The sequence below is a fragment of the Meriones unguiculatus genome, chromosome 18 (assembly GCF_030254825.1).
Source record: "Meriones unguiculatus strain TT.TT164.6M chromosome 18, Bangor_MerUng_6.1, whole genome shotgun sequence".
Lineage (NCBI taxonomy): Eukaryota > Metazoa > Chordata > Mammalia > Rodentia > Muridae > Meriones > Meriones unguiculatus.
Window position 1 is genome coordinate 24,786,073 of NC_083365.1, and position 13,018 is coordinate 24,799,090.

At 46.3% G+C, this 13,018-nt stretch overlaps 1 long non-coding RNA gene across 1 annotated transcript in view; it reads left to right on the forward strand.

The window, feature by feature from the left end:
* The window catches only part of LOC132648953 (uncharacterized), an 86,510-nt gene that overhangs the window by 60,781 nt on the left and 12,711 nt on the right, over positions 1–13,018 (forward strand). Inside the window, exon 5 of the long non-coding RNA XR_009587352.1 lies at positions 2,432–2,548. This is a non-coding gene — a long non-coding RNA (uncharacterized LOC132648953). The remainder of the gene's footprint in view (positions 1–2,431; positions 2,549–13,018) is intronic.

Below are 13,018 nucleotides of genomic sequence, written 5' to 3' on the forward strand. Positions count from 1 at the left end.
CTTGGCTTAGTGTTCCTGGTAATGGAGGTCATGATGTGAAATCTGAATAGGGCTGGGAAGGTAGTGTTTGATTCTTACACCGCGATCATGGTTCAAGCTGAAACTGTGTCATGGTCACACATCTGCGTGGCCTGCTCGGCATGTGCTGCATGACATTGCTTTGACAATTTGCTGCTTTTCTATGTGTGGCCAGGTGGTCTAGGAATTCAGAACACCCAGAAACTTCAGCCCGACTTTGAACAAAGCTTTCAGCTGACGGATCTTTCTTCCATATGTATCCCTCCCCCCCCCCCCAGAAGAAATTGAAGGCAATATTGGTAACACACAGCTAAGAGCTATTTCCGGAACCGTTGCTTTTATTTCTATGGCATTAGTGCATGGCCACTCCTCCCTTTGACCCCTCCCTTTGACCCATGTGACACACCTGAACAGGTGTGCAGATAGTTCGAAGGCTCTGGAGATGGGGTTTATATGGCGGATGATGACACCTGGTCATGGTTCCAGCTAGAGTTTATACATTCTGTTCTTCCTCCGACATGTATCACTTCTCATGGCAACCTCGCTTGGATAGGATTGTTCTTAGCTGGGCATTTCAGGCTGGAGTTGACCTCACATCTGGCCCCAACTGAGATGTCTCACTTTCGTTTCTACCCTTGAGATATTAGAGGCCTGCTGGGCCTCAGTGAATGCCTTGTCGTGTTGACTTTAGAAACGCCAGTTGCAGAGACCATTTAATCCTACGAAGATTACCCAGGCAGCCTCTTCCCCAATGACAGTTATACTCACAGCATGGAATTCTAGAGTCCAGGAAGTTGAACGGTCATATAGAAGAAAGTCTTTAGAGGTCAAGTGAGTTTAGACAGTGCTGATTCCTACCACAGCAGTCTGGAGCTAACACCTTTTAAAGACAGTTTTGAAGTTATTACTGTTAATTTTTAGTTAATACACAAAATAATGGGTTTCATGGTCACAGTCTCATATATACATCCTTGTACCTTAGATCACTCCTCTCCCCTCCTCCCCATCCTTCTCTCTTTCCTTTATCTAGTTCCCTCTCGTCACCCAAATGATCTCCTTTCTGCTTCTAGTTCTTTAAATCCAAATTCTGTATAAGAGAGAAGTACAAGATATATGGTATTTTGCCTTTCTTCCCCTGTTACCTTTTCTTGTACTCTATCATCTCTTTGCATCTTCTTTCCCTAATATTCATGTCATGTATATATAATTTTATATCATGACTCTACAAATGAGAGCAAATGTGTCCTTTTAGCCTTCTGAGTCTGGCTTATCTCGTCTAATATGACGATCTCCAGTTCCACCCTATTTCTTGAAAATGGCATAATTTTATTCTTCATGGCTGGATGAGATTCCATTGTGTAGACAGACCACCTTTTTTCTATCTAGTCATCTATTAATGAGCATCCAGGCTGGTTCCCTATTTTGGTCATTATGTATAGGATGGAAATAGGCACAAATGCAGAATTACTCTGTGTGTTAGGCTGACTTACCTTCCGGGTGCTTATTGCCCACCTTAGTTCAATTCTCTTCTCGGCCTGAGGGCTTTCTTCTGCACTGTAAGATCTTCGTGCTCCCCCTAAGCACAACCTGGGAATCCAGGAAAGTTGAAATCCTCAGCTCGATCCCCAGTTTTTGGACAAATGTCTAGTGTCCTACCGTCAGAGGAGAGAACATTCTGAGACCACCTCGTAGTTCTCAGAGGGTCGTTAGCAGAGCTCAGCTCCTGGCAGGTGGGATCTCTCAGTCCTCCGAAGGCTGTCTGTCTTTGGTTATCTCCCCACCCCACTGGCACCATCATATTCTCTTTGAAGATTCTCTCTAGGTACCCCTGGGGAAGGAAGATGGGTAGGGAGCCACGGGCATGCTAGTGACACAAACTCAGTAGACATGAAAAGGACGAGAGGACTATCGTGAACAGACATTCGTATGTCCTGTAGCTGTTTTTTGTTTGTTTGTTTTTCTTGTTCAGTCAGCCTTGAGCAGTTACTGTCACATGAAAAATTTGTTCAATGGTAACAGTATTCTTCACATTTAAAATAAGGAGCCCTCAAACCTAGACTTCTAGACAATAACTCTAGAACATATTTGTAATCACATAAAACGCCAAAGCATCATCAAACTCTCCCCTTCCCCCCCACTGTGGGAAAGCCTTCATGGTGCACCTGTGAGGTGGGTCAGTCTGGTGGGTCACCAGCTTTCTACGTTTCATTTGAGAAGAACGAAAAAATCCTTCTAGACTCATGCTGCTTGTGTTTCCTGGTCCTAGAACCCACAGCTGGCAACCCTTTTACCTTTGCTGACATTTGCCTGACACACGCCATCTCTAGGTTTTGACTATTTGGTACCAGACTAGCCAGCCTGGTGGTGCATTCACTCCAAGGGGAACTGATGTGGCTCTTTCTTTCCTTCTCAGCCAGAGTGAGGCATTGGTGAATCCCACGGTCTGTGAGAGGCCTTGTTTCAGAGAACAGCTCCCGAGGAAAGACGCTGAGGTGATCTGAATGAGAAGCATTCCCCGTAGGCTCAGTATGTGAGTACTTACCCCTAGTTGGTGTCGCTGTTTGGGGGGGGGGGGGGAGAATTATGGAACCTTTAGGAAGTACAGCCTTGATGGAGGAAGTGCCTGGGTTGGGGGAGAACTGATAGAGTTTGTGGCCTTCTCCCCCTGCCGGCTTGTTCTCCTTGCAAGGCCACTTACTGCCCTGCCTCTTCTGTAAGGGCTCTCCTTCGGAACCAAAAGCCCAAATCAACCCTTTCTTCTAGAAATTACTTTGGTCACGGTGTTTAAGTGGCTGAAGAGTAACTGATGCAACCCGAGGTTGACCTCTGACCTCTACGTCCACACGCGTGTACACACACACACACATACACACACACACACAAAGAATGTTAAATTTGGTGCTCGGGCGAGAACAGAAGATGCCAAGTGGAACCAAATGCTTGCCAGGGAGCCCAGGGATCCTACTGTCTCTGCCTGCCTATCCCAGGGGTGCCGAGTACCCAACAGGGTCACGGTGCCCAGCTTCTGACGTCGATCCAGGGGAACCAAGGCAGGCCTTCATGCTTGAGGACGTGCACGTCAGGACTGCTCTATCTTCCCCAGTCCCACCTCAGCATCCTTTCTTCTTAAATATATATATATACATATATATATACAGTATCTTTTAAAATTTCTGTGCCTTGCGTGAGCCAGTGTCAGTGAGCTGGAGGGCCCTCTCTGGGTGCAGGAGACTGTGGAGGCCAGAAGGCGGAGTTGTAGTCCCTTGAAGAGGAGTAGTTCTAGGTTGCTGTAAACTGCCACATGGGTGCCAGCTGGGTCCTCTCTAAGAGCCGTAAGCCTCCCCCCCACCGAGTCATCTCTTCAGACCCCCTTTTGTATAAAAATGACATTTCTCTAAACTTTAACAAACATCGAAAGGAGAGCGTTCTGTCCACACAGAGTCGCAGCAGCCAGGGAGGCTTCGTCCTATGCCTGGCAGTCAGCAGCTCTCTGCCCAGCGGCCCGGAAGGCGCCCGCGCAGCCGTAACCAGTCGGCCACCGCTTCCCTGCCTTCCTCCAGATGCACTGACAAGAACCCTTACATGAGCCTTACATGGCATTTCCGGCAGGATCTGCGAAGCCACAGGCTTTGGACTCTCTGCCAGGATTACACATACTCCACCTTCCCGCGAGGGTCGCTATTCTAGCCCCAAGGTCAGAAACCAGCGAAGCAGTGGGTTTTGGTTTCTTCCTGGGAAGGGGGCTGTGGATGGGTACACACCCATAGGCGCCTTCCCCTCCCAGGACGAGTCTCCCTGTCTGCATCGAGACCATTTTTAGGGCGCTCGCGCCACCGTGTGGTACAAGTGGGTACGGCGTGCTTCTAGTTGCATAACAGGAATCGTCAGCCCTTCCTGTCTTCTCATCCGTTTCTTACATCTCTTCTGAGTCACTGCGGAGAAACCTAGCGATAAAAATAAGTTTTGCGGCAGCGCTATGTACTGCCGGGCTCGCGAGGACCTTCTTCCTCTACAAAATGCCCGACTGAACTGCAGGAAGATGACGGCGGAAGACGCCCGAGGCATCTGGGTATCTGGGCATAAGATGCCCTGCAAATCACAGGCTCTCTGTGCCTTGTCCACAGTCCTTTTCCCTGGAGGGGGACCGTTCTCATTGTCACCCAGGCGACCTTCTGGCCTTTATTGCCTAAGGGATACAGGGTGAGTCAAGTGGGAAGGAAGAGAAGTGAAATGTAGTTCCAGAACACAGAAAGAATCTGAGCAAACCTCTCAGTCCATCCCGGTGGAGAGGGAAAGTGAGATGGAACCTTTCCTGACTCATGAAATAGAAGGAGGAGGAAGGAAGGGACAGTGTGGACGAGCTCTTAAGCCTGCAGCTCACGTCTAGGGAGTATGTCGGGGAGTGTCAGGCAGGGCTGAGAAACTGAGGCCTCCCTTCTGCAGCAGGTCCTGTATCTCTGCTGGAGGGCTCCCACCTGCCTCTCTCAGGGACCCTCCCCACCCCCATCCTCCACCACACCCCTGCCTACCTCTTTCTTGGAGACAGGTTTCACTCTTATCACCAAGGCCTGCCTGGAACTCACAATGAAGTTCAGGCTGCCCTCAAACCCCTGATGATGCCCCTGCCTCAACCTCTTACACCAATGCACCTCAAGTCCCTTCAGTCTTTTTTAAATTGTTTGCTGAGCGGATGTTGGGACTGGATCCCAAAGGCGTGGAGGTACAAGGAGCCACTGCATCCAACACAATGCTGGTCGGCGCTCCTTCTTTCTTTGCCCAGCCCCAACGCAAAGGGTTCTACAAGTGCTTAAAGCAATACACAAGCACAGCACAAGAAAACTGCAGACTCAGAGGGGAATTGATGTCTTCCCGTCTCCCTTTAATGAGACACTGAAGTGATAGGAAGATGTACAAAGGAGGGCTGGAAACGTAGCCCCATTGACAGAGACTCTGCCTGGCATGCCGGAGACCCTGGCCTTGGTCCTTAGCCCTGAATAAAATTAGGAGTCCTGGCTTGAGATAGTAAGTCAAGGAGGGAGGGTTTGTGGGGAGGACGGTGGTGGAGAGAATAAGGAGTTCAAAAGTTCAAGGTCTGGGTGGTGGTGGCACACAGCTTTAATTCCAGCTCTAGGGAGGCAGAACCAGGGAGACCTGAGTTCCAGGACAGCCTGGTCAACATAGTGAGTTCCAAGACAGTCAGAGCTACACAGAGAAACTGTCTCACAGACAAACAAACAACAACAAAAAAACCCAAACCCAACCCAAACTAAACCCAAAACAACAACCACAAAATCTCAAAGGTCATCTTTGACTAACAGCAACTTGCCACTTTGATGCTAGCCTGTGTTATAGGAGACCATGAGAGCAAAAAAACTAAACGGTTAAAGAATAAGTCCTTCCCTCCCCCAGCCGGCTCCCACAGATGTAGACATTGCTAGCATAGCGGAACATTCCCACAGGTTAACTTTTTGTGGTTGGGAATGGGTTGGTCTGGAGGGAATTTTGGGGGACACAAAAAGGTGACAGCCTCCTCTGCAGGAGGCTGTTCTTTGAACTAAGGTGAGACAAAATGTTAGTGGGCTACTGGCGGGAGACGCAGACTCCCGATCCCAGAGACTTTCAGGCAGCCGAGATGGTCTTGGGTGTTCAGTTGGAGAGATTGTGTACTTTGTGTTGTTATGAAATATAATGTGTCAAGGGAGACCCATGCCATGGGGTGTCCCTGAGAATCGCGCCACGCGACAGATCTGGCATAAGGAGGTTTATTGGGGGAAGAAAAAGGAGTGAGGGCCTGGAGAAGGGGAAGAGGCAGACAAGTGGACATGTAAACAGGCAGACAGATGGGAGAAGAGCCACGAGGGCAGAGAAGGGGGCCGGTGCAGAGAAGAACAGAAAGGAGGAGAGAGAGAGACCACTGGGAACACGACGAGAGGGCTGAGGTGGCTGGCAGCCTTTTTACATGCAGCATACGCCTGGCACACCTGGCGATGCCAGCAGGTGATGACATAAACTACAGTTGCTAGGTCCCTGAGAGGAGCCTAGTGGTATCCCCTGTAAGCTAACATTCCTCCTTTTTTTTTTTTTTTTTTTTTTTAAATTTAATTAACCTAGAACACAATGCTGGGCAATAGTTACTCCATCCTAAACCTCCAAGCCCACGCAGCTCCTACCATTCAGAGTCACCCATTATACTTGCTTTTACTGATATCTTAGGTCCGGTTCATTTCTCCACGTAGTTCCAAGACCTCTCCTCCAGCCTCTGCTCTCCCAGCTTCTCCTCCTACCGCTTCTCCTCCTCTGCCTCCCACTCCTTTCTTCCTCTTCTTTCCTCTCCTCCCACTCTGAACCAGGATGTCCCACCCTATCCTCTCCATTGCTCAACATTGTGGCTGGTTGTTTTAATTGACAAATTGGAGAACAAATGGTGGCATGTTTACGAAAACTTGAGACAGGTGATGCTTAGAATAAGTATCACAATGCAATGTCCAGATTGAAACTAGATAGTGCGGGAAGAAAAATCAGCACTGTCTAATTAAAATTGAAGAACTAGGAAGGGGTCAGGGGGCAGAAATGAGGGGGTTGTGTTCTTTAGACTACTTCCTGCTGCCTGGGGGCAATGCCATCTTTGGGGACCCTAAGAAAATTGGGATGCTGGCCAAGTCCTGGGAGAGCTGCCTGTCTCCCTGCTGTCCAGGATCTGTGAGAACATCTGTGGCCAGAAGAGTGAAGGCCTAGCTGAAGCAGTCTGTGAGGCTGGGCCAGAGCACCTGTGGGATAACTGCTTTGGAGCTGTTTTAGATGAAGGAAACACCTGGACTTGGCAGGATTCTGAAACACACACACACACACACACACACACACACACACACACACACACACACAATTAGGAGCAGAAGATAGAGTTAAGCAGGTGAGGAAGAAAATTTTTTTCTCGGGTGTACATTTGAAACTTGAGCCCCAACATCGGGGAAGGAGGGAAGAGTCCCACCCTCTGGAATAGGCAATAGGTGGGAAACTTTCATCTGTTGACTGATAGGGCTCCGTATCTGGAGTCCATCTGACCCATCAAAGGTGGATCCCAGTGAATTCTCTGAAGCTTACAAGAATTATTTTTTAAGTTTACAAAGAGATAAGTTTTAGATATGTTTGCGTTACCATTGTTTGAAATCTATATTGAAACCCAGAAAGCAAAGAAGGTGTGGGGCAGAAAGGGCCAAAGCTCATCTGATGCTGATTTTCAGTATGACTACAGACTGTGAGAGAGGGGCGTCTTCCCTCCATCCACAGGACTGGAGGTATATAAATTTAGCACAATGGGAAACACCTTTAGGCCTATACTTGAAAGACAATCAAAGGAAAATTTAAATCTTGAGCTTGTGACTATAATGGTGGATCGTAACAGAAGGCTTCACCAGAGTTAGACCAATAACTTATCGGAACTCCATTAATCAATGTTAGAACTCTGAACTTTCAAAGTCTTTTTAAAATTATTTATTACAGTTTATTCACTTTGTACCCTAGCTGTACCCCCATTCCTCATCTCCTCCCAGTTCCACCATCCCTACCTTTTCTGCCCCTATGTTCCCTCCCCTAGTCCACTCAGAGGGTTGGTCCTCCTTCCCTTCTTCTGATCCTAGCCTATCAGGTCCCATCAGCACTGGCTGCATTGTCTTCCTCTGTGGCCTGGGAAGGCTGCCCCCCGCTCAGGGGGAGATGATCAAAGAGCCAGCCACTGAGTGCATGTCAGAGACAGTCCCTGCTCCCTTTACTAGGGAGACTGAGCTGCTCATGGTTTACAGCTGAGCAGGGGATCTAGGTCCTCTCCATGAGCAGTCCTTGGTTGGAGCATTGGTTTCTGTCAAAGTCTTAATACAACAGTAGAATAGTGAGGGAAGAAATCTAAAAGCATTTTTAAGTTCCTTTTATATATCTTAAATCTTTCTTATCATGATTTAAGCTTTTTCCTGCATTTCCAAACTTCAAAACACCTTCTTCGACCCTAAAACACTTTTAGATTCATGCAACTTAAGCTTTCATATCCTCAGACCTTACATAAACTTTATATTTTTTTCCTGTCCAGAGTATTCACCACGAGACACAGGTGATTGATTCCTGGGAACAGTCACTGTGAAGTGAGTTTTTTTTTTTTTTTTTTTTGATAAAGGAATAGGAAAAAGTTACACGTGAAAGCTGTTTACCTTTTAACGTGCAGCCTGTGAGCAAGGCAAACCTGTTTGCCCTTTAAAATAAGAGACCTAGTAGTTTTAACTAACCAACGAATTGACTAATGAACTAGAACAATGGTGGATTACCTGGGGTAAGGAGCTAGTTGCCTATTTTCCCCTAGCTGTCAAGCTACTGTTAGCTTAGCTATCAATGTGATCTGAAACCTGAGAAGGATAAATTAGAATCTAAATGGCCTAAGTCTCAATCTAATGACTGAGACTAGTCCATCATCCATTACCTAGAGAGTTGTTCTAGGTTCAGGGGGTCTCCATGGCAACATGGGCAGAGGCAGGCTGGCCAGCAGGCTCAGAAGATGTCTTGTCAGGTGTTTTGTTTGTCCACAGTTCAGGCTGGGCCCTAGCAGCGGTGAGGCGTTGGGGCAATCTATCCCAGTGGTTAGTGTACCAGTGGTCCTTTGTTGTTGTGCCCATATCTTCTTGGGAATCTTGGAGAGGGTCACTGTTCGGATTTGGGAGCCTCTGTGTGCCACGGTAAATTTAAACAACTCAATTGCCATATTCATCAGGTCTCTGACAGGCAAGAGAGCTAGCACCTACCAAACATATCTGAGTTAAACAATCTTTGTCTGCTTTTAGCTATCTTCTCTGAACTGTACCTTGCAAACATAAAAGAGGAGACCTAAAAAGACTTATTCCTGTAATTACTTACATTAGTACGCATGTATTATATTACTGCACATACTACATGACTACCCGTACATTTCTGAACACATCAAAGGATTTGATCATACTAGCATCAAACTAAAACATTTTAATCCATAAACATAGTCCACGAAGAGGCTGGACACTTCTCTGACCTTTATATGCTGGATCACTGTAGAACATGGACCTATCTTTGGAGACCTGTTTCCTTGGTCAGCTCATGTCACGCGCTGCTGCCTTTCGTGAAGAAGTGGTGAAGTCATGACTTCTGCTTTCTTCATGCCATAGCAAAGATGGCAAGCAGCTGTGTGTTGTTTAGATCCCAGAATGGAATCATGCCACATGGTTTAAGATTGTCTAAGTACAGACTGTCAGTTACTAGTCCTAAGTTACGAGTTTTAAGTTAAGCTTTTGTTACGGCGTTACAGATTTTAAGCATATCCAATAATTCATGAGTCAATAATCATTTTAGTTTTTGGCCCCAGACTTTAATAACATGCCTAGGTAGGAAAAAAGGGTGAGCAATAACACATTTTCAGAGCCAGCAATAAAGTAGAACAGTATAAAACTTCAGTAGAACAGCGTAAAACAATTTTAATATTATTCATGTTTAAATAACATCTGAATCCCCATTATAATAGATCAAGGGACCAGAAAGCCCAGAGGTCAATGCTGAGCCTAGGCTGCTGCTGGCAGGAGAAAGAAACAGCATTTATTCATGCACTCAAGGACAGTCAGAAACAAAACGTGCAGTGGCCATGTAGACCTTACATTAGCTTTGGTTAATCTGAATAGACCTTTATTTAACCTTGAAATTTCATCATCGCATACAGAACATTTTAAAGCAGGATGGGATCACATGTTCACTTTGTTGTAGTAGATACAATTTTGAATTTCTATTATCAGGTGAAAATCCACACCAATCTAAAATGGGAGACTCCTTGTTTTCTTAGTTAAAAAGGAGATACGGAAATACACAGCTTTCATTAGGACTAAGAAGTTTTATAATTGCTGCTTTATACCACGTGGTCATCTAAAGATGGTGAAGTCATGTGACAATTTGCAAGTCATGTGGCCACTTATACCCTGGTCAGGTCACCAGCCTAGATGAAGGAAAGCCACATGGGTGCTATTTAAAAACATCTGTTTTCCTAGTCTGTCTATCTATCTATCTATCCATCTATCTATATTTTTAAATGAGTTTCATCCAAGTTACATGCACATAACAAAGGGTTAAAACCAAGTTACATAAACATACATACACACACATATATGCCCTAAATAAGAGCTGAATCATGTATGTATACATACATATATGTATTAAAGATTTTAAGCTATAAACCTTTTGTTATAAGTTTAAAGCCAAATATTACTATAGATTATAATGATTTTAAACCATATTCAATAAGTAACTTAGAAATCATTAGATAAGAGCTTATATCATAATCTTGAGGTGTTTTGTTTTTTTTGTTTGTTTTTTTGTTTGGAGAGCAGAGTGTAAAGAAATCAGAGATAAAAGATTAAGAATGGAGCAACTTTACATACCTTTGGTAACCATGTGTCTACCACATACCTCAGGAGTGGACTTGAGAGCAGCTTCTGCAGGGAGAAAGGTGTCTGACCTATTGCTTACTTAGAGACAAGACATTTATGCAGTGAGGAAAGTGAAACCAAACGGAAAGAGATGGCTTGACTCGAGAAAAAAGCAACAAGGAAGGGAGAATTTTCCATGTTCCTCCAATCACTTGGGCAGTACATTGAGGCCAGATTGGATAAGTTTAGAAGCCTGGTGTAGATGCAGTCCTCATGGATGAAATACAGGGTCCCAAGCCTGGGTTCCAGTGTGTGTGTGTGTGTGTGTGTGTGTGTGTGTGTGTGTGTATGTGTGTGTGTGTGTGTGTGTGTGTCTGTGCTGGGAACAAAACAAAGCCTCGTCCAGAGAAATGGTCAGACTCAGAGAAGCACGTAAGCTGAGTTAGAGGGAGAACTCATGATTGTGTTGGGTGGAATGCCTAGTGATCGGGCAAATCTGCCAGGGCCGTGGCAGCAGCAGAAGGCATCCCAGGGTTCCCAGACCCCAAGAGAGCCCTACCCAGGTCACAGCACCGATGTCATAAAACATAAGGCGGTGAGGGGGTGCCGTGCCAAGGTGTGCCTCTGAGAAATTATGTCATGCAACAGGTCTGGAATATGAAGGTTTATTGGGGGAAGGAAAAGGAGAGAGGGCGGGGAGAAGGGGGAGAGGCCGATGAATGGACATGTAGACAGGTAGACAGATGGGAGCAGAGCCATGAGGGCAGAGGAGGTGTGTGTGTGTGTGCACAGGACAACAGAAATGGGGAGAGACCACTGGGAGCACACGGAGAGAGGGCTGGGGTGGCGGGCAGTCCTTTTGTGCACAGCACACGCCCAGCACACCTGGTGGCAGGAGATGACATAAGCTGTTGTGGCTAGGTCCCTGAGAGGAGCCTGATGGAATCACCTGTAAGCTAACATGTGTGATAACCCGAATTATGTAAATCTGGTCATTTGGATTCTTTTTTTTTTTTAATTTTTGAAAAAAAAATAAAAACATGAAATCCAATTATGCGATCTTGGGAAAGACAACTTAAAATTTAACACTTCTCTCCCTTTTTATCTCACAATTAGACCCTGATGGATTGTTCTAGAAGGAGAAGCCTCTAAGTTTTCTTCCAGTTCTATGACTCTGCAGTTAGTGTCAGAGTCTCTGTGGCTCCTATGTTATTTGTGAAAATAGTCAAGGCTGGGATTTTCCTATACAGAGGTACACAAACATCCCTTTCCCTTGGCGTATACCCCAACATCTTCCTGGCTGGACCTCTGGTCTACCTATTTTCAGACGCACTAGAGAGTTTAGGAGCCAAGCTCTAGAGTAAGAGCCAAACACAGATTCCAGAACTTTAAGCCAAAACCTTGGCAATCATTGTTATTTGTTTCCAGAAAAAAAGGCTTGCTTATAAATTGGGCACGATAACATTTACGTTGGAAGATCACATTTAATCCAGCGAGGCACAGAAAGTAGAAAATTGTCCGGCGAATAACCACAAATCAAAGCCATGGTCACGAACAGCACCTCTGCTGTGAGGGTCTGGCTCTCGTGGAAGACACTGGAACTTCAGGAATGCAGAATGAATGAAGTCGGGCCACTTAACATGAAGCCCCCAGACTCACCCCACGCCCCCATCCCCAGGAAGGTCTCAGGTAGCCCAGGGTGGCCTCATACTCGCTCTGTAGCCCACAAGGACCTTGAATTCCTGATCCTTCTGCCTCTACCTCTCACGTACTCACTTTAGAGGATCCAAGCTTTGGTTATTTTATATGGAAAATATAATCTGAGAGGGAGAAGCGAGTGCTCTGAGAAGAGACACAGGTTTAACTCCCCCACGTGTGGAGGCCTGTATAGGAGAGCAGCTTCATTACGGAGCAGTTGGGATGAGCCACGTAGGTCTTCTGCCGTCTCCACAAAGCGAAAGGGCTTGGGGTCACCTATCCCTCCGTTTGTCTTAACGGACGCAGAGCTGCGCAACGACAGCTGTTCAGGGAATTATCAAGGCGGCAAGCCCTACTTCCAGGTGCGCTAGGTTTAAGGCCATAAGGGTAAAAATCGACTCAGAGCACGCAGTCCGTGGATTAGAGCGTTTCCAACTCCAGGTATTGACAGTTTTTCGAAGGCAGGTTCTTTGTTGCTTGTACTTAAAAAAAAGATTATAAAAAAAATCTGTTTATTGTAAAAGATACTGAAGAATAACCAGTATCTGCACGCTACCCGCCACAGCCAGGGAGTATTAACACTCTGGACACAGCAATAAAGGCTGCGTGGAGGCCGTGATTCAAATTCAGGTCTCCTGCGGTCACACAAAGGGTTGGAAAAGGTCAGAGAGCGCAGCTAGGCAGCTGGGGGCTGATGGGACAGTAAGGCAAGCGGTCCCGAGGGAGAAGGAAGACATCTCACTTTGTGGGGGAGCTTAAGCAGCTGAAAGGTTAGGAACAACTTCTTTATGGATAGCGAGATGCGAGATAAGTCTGTACTGTTCATAAAAGCTTTTCTATCCCGGCCCCACTAACTCTCACCAGCCCCTGCCCCCCGTCCC